The 11,565-nt window shown below is 38.3% G+C and overlaps 2 long non-coding RNA genes across 2 annotated transcripts; both read right to left on the bottom strand.

The window, feature by feature from the left end:
• Positions 1-1,547: 1,547 nt before the first annotated feature.
• On the bottom strand, positions 1,548-11,005 carry LOC124887305. The gene is made up of 3 exons (XR_007044754.1): positions 10,803-11,005; positions 10,608-10,658; positions 1,548-1,579 (listed from the first exon to the last, which is right to left on the bottom strand). It is a non-coding gene; the product is annotated as an uncharacterized LOC124887305 (long non-coding RNA).
• LOC124887306 lies at positions 3,622-6,486 on the bottom strand. Its single transcript, XR_007044755.1, has 2 exons — positions 5,765-6,486; positions 3,622-4,684 (listed from the first exon to the last, which is right to left on the bottom strand). It is a non-coding gene; the product is annotated as an uncharacterized LOC124887306 (long non-coding RNA).
• Positions 11,006-11,565: the final 560 nt, after the last annotated feature.

Genomic DNA, 11,565 nt, shown 5'->3' with positions numbered 1-11,565 from the left:
CTTACCATACTTTTTGCAAAGCGGATAGGTAAGACTCCTATTCTCACTATCTTGGGCCTTAGATCCTGGAGACCTATCACGACTATCATTCCCGAACTTGGGTACTGGTGCATTAGCTGAAGATGGAGCTGGGACTGAAAACTTATGACTATACTGAGAACGGCTACCACCCCCGACTTAGGCTGAGCAAAGCTGAAACTACCTGTCCTCGCCCTCTTATTCTGCTTTTCCTTTATCTTATTCCTTTGTTCTTCTATCTGCTGAGCATGGTTCATAAGTCTGGCTAAAGTCATGTCACTATTCAGCATGGCGGATCTACACTCATTAACCATGCTATCATTCACCCCTGACACAAACTTACTCATCTTGGCCTTACTGTCTGCAACCACATGAGGGGCATATCTGGCTAATTGAGTAAACTTAAGAGAATATTCTTTCAACGTCGTCGTTCCCTGCCTGAGGTTGATAAATTCTAAAACCTTAGCTTATCTCAGCTCTAGGGGAAAGAACCTCTCTAAGAAAGCAGTGACAAATTTATCCTACTTTATAGGCCTTGCATCATCTACCCTTTCTGACTTCCACTGCTTGAACCAAGTATGAGCCACATCCTGCAACTGATATGCAGCTAGCTCAGCACTCTCAACAGTAGTCAACCCCATGATGTCAATCACCTTCTGAATCTAATCTAGGAATTCCTGAGGGTCCTCATCAAACTTAGACCCTATAAAGGATGGAGGGTTCATTCGAGTGAAGTCCCGAATCCTGACTGCAGCTGAATTGGCCACTGGGTTGGCCGAAACGACAGCTGGTCGTTCATTATGAGTAGCAACTGACTGAGCAAGAATAGTGAATGCGGCTCTGAACTCCGCATGAGAAATATAATCGCCCAAAGGTTCTTCGGGCTGACTGATTTCCGTTTCTTATTTTAGGAGGCATGTTTTGTAGAAGAAAGGGAGAAATGGATTAGACTGAGAGATTAACTTAAGATTATGCTCACTGGCACGACATAAATACTAAAAGAAAGAAAATTGTTCCTAAAACATCTCATAGCCTCCTGCACATAAGTGTGGTGCACAACACACGCATGTATAAGACTCTACTATATGCGACTTTTCAAACTTCCTAGGACACTATTGAACCTTAGGCTCTAATACCAAGTTTGTAACGCCTTGAATCTGGTACCCAGAACGCTACACAGTTCCTATGACCCCGAAGGACTACAAGCTAACCCATGACTGATATCTGTAAACTAAGCACTAAATAATGGTAATAATATCGTAAATGCGGAAGCATGAACTGAAAGACCATAAGGTTCAATACTAGTACATAACTGAAAAATATGGTATAACAATACCAAAACAACTGAGATAATTGTCTGAACATACTATAGTCTAAAATCCTCTAAACTGTCTGAATAAGGAGTTGATGGGACATGTCCCCAACTAACTCCAACTACTGAAATAAACTGAAAACTAAAATAGTAATGTGATCATTATGTCCTCGAAGGATGAGGACTCACTGCTAACTCTGATCGCTGAATTGGGATGCTACTGGTTCTCTGAAGCTCGTGCTTCTAAACCTATGGTATAAGACACCAAAGCACAAACGCGTCAGTACTTTGAATATACTGGTATGCAAGTGAGGTAGGCTGAATGCAATAGGTTCATATGCATGAACAATACTAATTGACTAACATGAATGTGAGAATACATGCATGCATATGTAACTGTAACTGAGATCATGATAGGACTGACTACCGAGTCTATTGACATTGACATCTGAGTCACTGATGGCTGAGATATTACTGAATACTAAGGGTTTGATACTATGTTACTGATACATGATACATGGATAACTGAGTCTGACAGTTCTGATTATGAAAAAATGGCCTGATTGACTGTATTTGACAGTCCTAAAGCTGAATGCTAATAGCATAAGTTCTGATAACTGATATAACTGGTAACATAAGTGACTGTAAGATACAGTCCTAAATCTGATGGAACTAGCTGAGTTTCGTACTGTATTTGAGTAGCTGAATCTGAGATCAGTCCTATCTAACGGGTAATCTCTAAATCTGATGATACCGTTACTGATTGACCATAGTTGAGATCAGTCCTATCTAGTGGGTGATCCCAGAGTCTATTTATAATAATAAGGAGTGACTGTATCTGACAGTCCTAAATCTATACCACTGAGCTGAATTAACTGTATCTGACAGTCCTAATTCTGTAACTGAAACTGTGGGATGTATTCATTTAACCGACATGCCCCATACTAAGCTAACTGGGGTCCAACTTTTAACCCCAGCTGGAAGGGTGTCATTACCGCGCCACTGGTAAAGACAACTGCTGTGGAGTCAGTCCTAATCTAGCGGGTGACCCCTGGGATCAGTCCTATACATTTAAATGCGCTAACGGGTGATCCCTGAGTGTGTCATTCCTATCTAACGGGTGACATCTCCTACCTACGTTGGCTACGTAGTTCTGGAACTTAGGGATTACTTCTAGGGATCTCAGTCTTATCTAGCGGGTAAGTCCCCATCCCTAGGCTCGCTCAGTGCTAAATCCTACTCCCATCTGAAAGACACTGAACTGATTAACTAAACTGAGCTGATTAACTGAACTAAACTGATACTAGTGGTATTGTCTAGTAGAGCTAAACTAAATTTATTGAGTTCCGTTGACTGACGAAATGTACTGAGTTCTAAGGACTGACTGAGAATACTGAAGTTACTGAGATTACTGAGCTACTAAAATTACTCAGATTTCTGAGATTTCCTGAGTCACATGACTGACTAGGTTCTATGGATCATAGCTTGACTGAGGAGATTGTGAAAACATGACATAACTCTAGGCACACAGCTAAATGTTTTGTGAAAACATGACATAACTCTAGGCACACAGCTAAATGTTTGGGTACGAGTACCCCCAGGACTTGATGAGAAGAAACTGACATAGCATGGCTTACTTGAACACATGACCGACAACACTATTCATAATTCATATATTGAAGCACTTCATCAAACATGTGATATGCATAAGCTTGTACATACATGGGGATTTCATGATATCATACTAGTTGGGCATTCTTCCTTTATCTAGACATTTAATCACACACATGGTAGGCATAGCACATGTAGACAACCTTATACAACAATTAATCATCATGATTCATCTCTAATTTCATCATTCAAAGGTTTAGTAATAAGGTTGCATGAATCTATAACTATAATCATTAAACCCACATAGAAATTATCACCCAACATGAATTTGAATTCAATTGATCATTCTCAACATAAACAAAACAAACCCAACATGAAATTCATACAGAAATCCATAAACTTGAACTTAGAAAAGGGATTGTTGGGCTTCATGGACGAAAGGAGTCCATAAATGAACACTACGCATACCTTAGTTCGTGATTTCGTGAAGATTGACAGTGAAACCTTCTTGAATTTGAATCCCCAATAGAAACCCTAGCTTGTTCTTGAGAGAAACTAATATATTTTGGGTGAAGAATGGCTAAATCACGTGTTATTGGGTTTAAATAGGGGTAGGAAATTGACCCTTTTAACCCATGGATGCATCTTTAATTTCTGAGAAAATTTTTCGATTTTCATCCTTGGCACAACGTGTCACTATCGCGCCAAGTCACTGGAAAGTGACAAATGGAAAATTGCACGATGGCGTGACACGGAGCTATCGCGTTGCCACCTTGTCTGTGACCTAAAAGTTTAGCGCGACGCGCCACTATCGTAGAGCAACACTGGAAATTGACCATTGCCATTTGAGCTATCTCCGTGAAGCGCTGAAGGCTCAGGTGATACACTGTCTCACTAAAAAGGCTCAACTCTTCACCCGGGTGTCGAATTTGGGTGAATTTGGTATCAATGGAAAGCTTATTTGATTCCCCACATGATAAAAAGTAAAAATCTTGAAAATACCACGTGTAAAAAAGTGGATTCATCTTTCAAAGAAAGTTTCTAACACTCTTGAGAAACTTTTCAAGCTAGAAAAAGTACGGGGTATTACACCACCCAAAAAAATTGACATAAAACATGAGAGTTCTTATTTCAAAAGCATATAAAAACTTACGCCAAACACCCTCCCTTCAAGATTCAAATCATAAGGTGATCATATTTTCTATCAATCACATGCAATTCATCATCAACCATTTAACACAATGAGCATTTATATAAATCAAACAAGAAAACACCCTCTTATTGGATCATAAAATAATGTAAATCCATAAATAATAGTAAAGCATTTGCATTCAAGCGTTTAATGTTGCATTTGAACACCCCATAATGTGTTAAGGAAAATGAGAGAGGAAATTTCATAAATCATGCTCATAAATTACTTTTCAAAACTCGATACTCATTTTCACATGATTATAACTCAAGTTTTATAGAGACCCCTAGTAATTACAAGATTTCATCATAAAATGGGGTTCATAGTGCATGCTCTCCAAACAAATCTCAAAACCCATAATACGTACATACATATATACTTTAAATCTTGTAGAAAACATGAAACTTATGCTCGTGAGAATTAGGATAGTCCCACATACCTTTTTAATGAACAAGGATTCGAAACAGCTTAAATCTAATCTTGGAAGTATGAGCCTTGGGAGAAACCCTTACTTCTTTCTCTTGAGAGTGGAGAGGAGAATGAGAGTTTTAAAACTGTTTAGAAATGAGTAATAACACTTATTGGGCGATTTAAGTTCCGAAATTTTATGCAAGGAAAAGACCAAATTACCCCTAAGGAACAAAAAAAAGAATTGCAGAAATTTTCAATTGATGATTTAGTTGATAGCTTATCAACTAGTTGATGGCATATCAACTAATTGATGGCATATCAACTTAGTCATCAACCTCTATCTGGTCTTGTCCACTTTCTGGTTAAGGTTGATGACTTAGTTGATAGCTTATCAATTAGTTGATGGCTTATCAACTTAGTCACCATCCTCTAGCTAGACTTGGACATTTTCTAGTTAAGATTGAAGACTTAGTTGATAGCTTATCAACTAGTTGATGGCTTATCAACTTAGTCATCACCTTCCCTACAAGATTTAAGGTGTTTCATGATTATTCTAAATGAATCCTTCATTGATATAGGAAAGAAGGTTTCATGATAATGAATACCTTCCTTTTGAGTAAAACTCTTGGCTAGGTGTCTTAACTTTATATCTCAACATTACTAAATGAGTTTTTTTGGTTTTATAAACCCATTTCGATCCTATAATAGATACACCTTTTGGTAATTCAACGAGATTAGACTTTATTTTGGTTATAGATTCTCACTCATCTTACTCATGTTTCATGGTATCATACTAAAGTATGGAGTTTTCTCTACTCGTCGCTTAAGAAATAGAATCTGGATCATTTTTCAGTTCAATATCATAATCATACTCTTAGAGATATACAGCAGTCACTAAAAATTGTTGGTTTACGAACTCTTGAGGATTTTCTTACTTTCACTTATTTAGGCACTCCTTGAACAATGGATTCGAATAAAGAGGGTTGTTTTTCATGTGGCTCATCAAGTGGCAGTAGCTCTTGAACATGTTGCTTTTCAGATAATTTAGCAAAAATTATCTAATTAAAGTTCAATCCCAACATATCATATAAAGGCACCACAAGTGGTTCCCTTAGTTCTTTAAGTTCCACCACTTGAGTTTAACCACTCCCACTTCATGTTCCTCAGAAATTTAGCACTTCCAGCCTCAACAAATTAAAACAAATATTGTAAGAAAGTGGTACCTCAAATGTTTGAATGGAGAGAGAGTCCCAAATCTAAAAGCATATGGTTGAAGCTAGAGATAAATTGATCAAAAATTTAGTGGGAGCCTAAAATAGATAATTCTAGTATTTGATTAGGCAATTGGACACAACTGGGTGCATTACACTATTATATTTCTTTTAACAATGTATAATTATTAAATAGAGGATGTGAGCCAATTATTTTTACAATGAAGATGGAATGCGTAGATGCTTCAACAGATTTTCACAGAGGAGGTATGCAATCACATCACAAATAATACTAGGATGGAAGAAAATTCGGAGAAATGGGACAAGCCATGATGGATATTGAATAGTTTTGAAAAATTCTTTGTATTTGTTAGAGTACGTTCCTTACTACAACAACAACAACAACAACAAACCCAGTGTATTCCCACCTAGTGGGGTCTGGGGGGGTAAGATGTACGCAGTCCATACCTCTATCTCTAAAGAAGTAGAAAGGCTGTTTCCGATAGACCCCCGACTCAAGGCACGAGATACCACACAAACACATAGTAAAGCACAGAAGCAGATTACATAACATAAATACGGCACCCATGAGTAATATAAAGCAGATGAAAACACACAGATTCGTAATAAAACATGGAACACGGAACACGAAATCATAACAGGAATAAAACCCCCACCAAGTAATTCCCTACACTAGCGACCCAAACTGGCCCTAGTCCTCTGCCCTAATTCGCATCCTCCAGACCTTCCTATCTAGGGTCATGTCCTCGGTGAGCTGTAACTGCTCCACGTCCCGCCTAATCACCTCACCCCAGCACTTCTTCGGCCTACCCCTACCCCGCCTAAAACCATCCAACGCTAGCCTCTCACACCTACGGACCGAGGCATCCATGCCCCTCCTCTTCACGTGTCCGAACCATCTCAATCGGGCTTCCCACATCTTGCACTCCACTGAAGTCACACCGACCTTCTCCCGGATAGTCTCATTCCGAACTCTATCCCCTCTAGTCAGCCCACACATCCAGCGCAACATCCGCATTTCTGCCACCTTCATTTTTTGGATGTGGGAGTTCTTAACTGGCCAACACTCCGCTCCATACAACAAGGCCGGACGGACTACCACCCTGTAGAATTTGCCTTTAAGCTTGGGCGGCACCTTCTTATCACACAGCACCCCCGACGCGAGCTTCCACTTCATCCATCCCGCCCCAATATGGTGCGAGACATCCTTGTCAATCTCACCGTTACTCTGGATCACGGACCCAAGGTACTTGAAACTATCCCTCTTACATACCTCCTGTGCTTCCAGCTTCACTACTACCTCATTCTCCCGCCTCACGTCATTAAACTTGCATTCCACATACTCTGTCTTGCTTCTGCTCACCCTGAACCCTTTAGACTCAAGAGTTTGCCTCCACACCTCTAATTTGTCATTCACACCCCCTCGAGTCTCATCTATCAGAACTACATCGTCTGCAAAAACCATACACCACGACAACTCCCCTTGAATACGCCGCGTCAACACATCCATCACCAACGCAAACAAAAAGGGACTAAGAGTAGATCCCTGATGCAATCCTGTCAGGACAGTGAAATGCTCTGAGTCTCCTCCCGCCGTCCTCACCTGGGTTTTCGCTCCATCATACATATCCTTAATTGCTCTGATATATGCCAGCGGTACTCCACTCAACTCCAAGCATCTCCAAAGCAGCGACCCCCCCTATCTCTTAAAGCTTCTGCCTTCAGACAGGATGCTGGCTGCTCTCCCTGGGGACTTTGTCGTAAGCCTTCTCCAGGTCGATAAACACCATGTGCAAATCCTTCTTCCTTTCCCTATACTGTTCCACCAACCTCCGTACCAGGTGGATTGCCTCCGTCGTCGAGCGGCCGGGCATAAATCCAAACTGGTTTTCCGAAATAGACACTATCCGTCTCAGCCTCACCTCGACCACTCTCTCCCAGATCTTCATAGAGTGACTCAATAACTTAAATCCCCCTATAGTTATTGCAACTCTGAATGTCACCCTTATTCTTATAGAGAGGGATCATGGTACTCAACCTCCAAGCCTCGGGCATCTTCCCAATCAACCACCTTACACCAGCCTCTCCAACGAACTTCCAAAACTCCACCGGTATCTCATCCGACCCCGTCGCCCTACCTCTTCGCATCCTGCGAACAGCCTGTCTAACCTCTTCTACCTTAAAACGTCTACAATAGCTATAATCCCGACACTCCTCTGAGTGCTCCAGTTCCCCTAACACAATAGCTCTATCCCCTCCGTCATTCAAGAGCCTATGAAAGTACGACTGCCATCTATTCTTAATGTGGCCGTCCTCCACCAACACTCTACCGTCCTCCCCCTTAATGCACCTCACCTGATCGAGGTCACGACCCTTCCTCTCCCTAGCCTTAGCGAGTCTAAACAACTTTTTCTCCCCTCCTTTCCCCTGTAACCCTGCATACAAGCTCTCAAAAGCGGTCGTCTTAGCTGCCGTGACTGCTAACTTAGCCTCCTTCCTCGCTAGCTTGTACTCTTTCCTGTTTACCTGCTTCTCCTTTTCGTCCTTACTCTCCACCAACTTAGCATACGCTCCAGGTCCCCTTTCTTAGAGTACGTTCCTTACTGAGTATCTTATTTTAGCCTAGTTATTGCCTATGGATGGAACTGGTTGCCTAGCATGTTCCAGTGAAAGTAATAAAGACAGTAAGTAGAGAACACAATTGTTTTTATGTGGAAAACACCTGGCTCAAAAGGTGTAAAAACCCTGACCTGTACCTCTACAAGATTTAACCCTAACTTCACTAAACAACAATGAACCTCAATAACAATTGATTACAACTCTGTAACCTAGTAATTATAAACTCTAATTTCTAACTACACACACCACCCAATGTATGTATTCCCAAAGTATCTAAATTTTTCCCAACTCGAAGACTAACCCCTAGTTCAATTTATAACACACTGAAACTAATATTACATCAATAGTTCAACACAACGAACAACTCCTAACAATCAATCCTAAAAATCTTAGCCAGATTCTATACTAGGACCAGGTTCTTCAATGTGTTTCTTCAGTGATTAAGTATCACTTAGTGAAGTCAATTTATCAATTTCCCTTTTCTGCTTTGTAAGTGCGCAAGTCACTCTGAATGATACATTTTCTATTTAATCAAAGCTCTCCAAAGAGTCATTCTTTATTTCAAACTCCCCCTTCAATGAAAACTCTCATTACTTAAGAGTTCAACTTCAAGTAAAACCCCTTCTTCAATTCCAACTCTTGTCTCCTTGGTGTTGTAGTCAAACTCCAACTTTTTAAATTAAAACATATTTATTTCCTTGATTTTATCAAAATTAACCACACATCTAGTCCGTGATTCTTGCACCCTTATCTTTAATCATCGATGATTTTGCTATAAGTTCAGCTACATAAGACAATGTGTCTATGAACCAGCTTGACTGACATGTTTCATATCATGTTTTCAATCATTAAAACTATATAGTACCCGACAGTAAGGTCTGCCAGGGAATATTTGAGACACAAAAGAGATGTTAATGAATATTTTAAGCCATTAAAGGTTAAAGGGGTACCTTTTAAAGTATTATTTTTTCTTGTGAATGATTTGAAAACAGAGAATACCTAATGGAGGAGTTCTTATTAGAATCAAAATCAGCGATAATGTGATTTGTGGTTGATGTGATAAAGGAGTACAAGAGACAGTTGATCAATTATTCATTAATTGTGATTTTCTAAGAGAATTCAGCTTACTTTTGTAGTAGTTGCAGGGGTGGGGAATGCAAAGTGTCACCTAAACTCAGCCTATTTATAAAGTTGTACCTATTTTTATTTTTTGGTAGGTTTCAAAAATAAGAAATATCATTCATTAAGCATGGGGTAAAATGCCCTTTTTAGCAGGACTATGGAGATAAGTAGGATTCTGTTCTTTATGGCTCTAAACATCAATCCCTGGTAGTCTGATATTCCATAAACTTGGGTGAAATTCTTGAAAGATTACACCTCTCTTATAGTGTATAAGGTGATATATCGGAATCCCCATATGGTTGAAACTTACAAATGCAACTCAAATGGAGCTGCTAAGGGCAATCCTGATCCTAGCTCTGGAGCATTCTTTGTAAGAAATGAAGAGGGAAACTTAGTCTATGTTGAGGCTAGATGATTTGAAGATAACTATAACTTAGTAGCAGAGATATTGGCTGTAAGACATGGATTGGAATACAGTTTGAATTAGAGATACTTACCACTGATTTTAGAGACTGGCTCTTGAACTTTAAAGAAAGCGTTAGATGGAATCTGAAAACTTCCATGGTATATCTCTATGGAGATTAGGAGAATTAAAAATTTTATGAAAGAGAGTGAGGTGGAGGTGAAACATATATTTACAGAAGGTAACAATATAGCAAACTTTTTAGCTAACTAAGGGTTTTTTTGTTAGTACACAAAGGATTGTTTGTTCATCATTCCAAAATTTATTAATTTAATAACAGAGGCAAAAATGATATTAAATATGGATAAAAGTCAAACTTCAAATTTCAGAGTTAAAAAATTTAGAACCGATCTTTTAACTATTCTAGAGGTCATCAACAATGAAGAATGTATATCACAAGAAAGAAACTACAACAACACATAGCAACAGGACAAGGAAAGAACACAAAAACAGATAAGAGATACAATTTCATGGCTATATATTGATATCTCGCAAGAAACAAGAGACAAATGTTACCCACAAAATATTAGTCCAAGAAATTACCTGAAATCATTGCAATAACATCGCACAATCTATTGAAAAGTAAGGAAAACGGGAATATATTGGAAGAAAATAAGAGATTTTAGTTACATCATTGAAGGTCTGCTGGACTATGTAGGGATACTAGAGCTCTGGCTCAACCTGCAGGAAAAGAAAATCGATATTGAAGAAGCCAGATCTCTAGTTGAGTGTTAAAGTTCTATTACTTACCAGATATGCTCATTTCAAGTTGATGAAGAATTCATGGTATCTATGAGATTTTTGAATGCTTATTATGAAATTAACCTGAACTCAATGAGATGCAGATATGGGAGGTGATGATACAACTACGATCTTGCTCCATTTTTGTATTCAGCAGTAGATCGTCAACAGAGCTAGCCTAATTCTATACATGGAAGAAGATGAAGTGACTTTCCCTTTCTAGATTTTTCTATAGTTTTTATCTTTTGGATTTTGTTTTAGATTTCAGTTGGGCCGGGTTTTGGCATGATACTAGACTTTTCTTGATTTAATGAAATCCCTAGGTGGCCGACCTTAATCTTTTTCTTTTTTATAAGAATACTAATTTAATTCAAATCTCTAAAAAAAAAGTCGACAATGTTCTAGTAACAAAAAACTTCAAAAAACTTTTTTAACTAAAAACTTGGAAAGAACTTTTTCTATACTTTCCTTTTGTCATGAACAAATACAAGAAAATAAGGAATTTTTTAATATTAGTCATAACTTTTTGATATGTAAATTTTCTAATGGTCACAAGATGGCCTTTTGCTGAAAATTTAAATTGTAATTTGAAATATTGGAATTAAAATTAAAATTTGAATATTTTTAATGCATTCCTATTTCACTATACAAGAAAATTATGAATGTTATATTGGAAATTAGATAGGCTTGAAAATGATGTTCAAAATATTTGTATTTACTTAGTGCTCTTCTTAATATTTTAGAATTTTGAAAAACAAAAACTTGAAAAAGATATTTACTCTATTCCATATGTCATCATACAAGGAATTAATTTTATTTATAATTAGAAAATATCAAATTAATAATG

The sequence above is a fragment of the Capsicum annuum genome, chromosome 9, assembly GCF_002878395.1.
Source record: "Capsicum annuum cultivar UCD-10X-F1 chromosome 9, UCD10Xv1.1, whole genome shotgun sequence".
In the NCBI taxonomy this organism is placed as follows: domain Eukaryota; kingdom Viridiplantae; phylum Streptophyta; class Magnoliopsida; order Solanales; family Solanaceae; genus Capsicum; species Capsicum annuum.
This window is presented reverse-complemented; position numbering and strand designations above follow the sequence as displayed.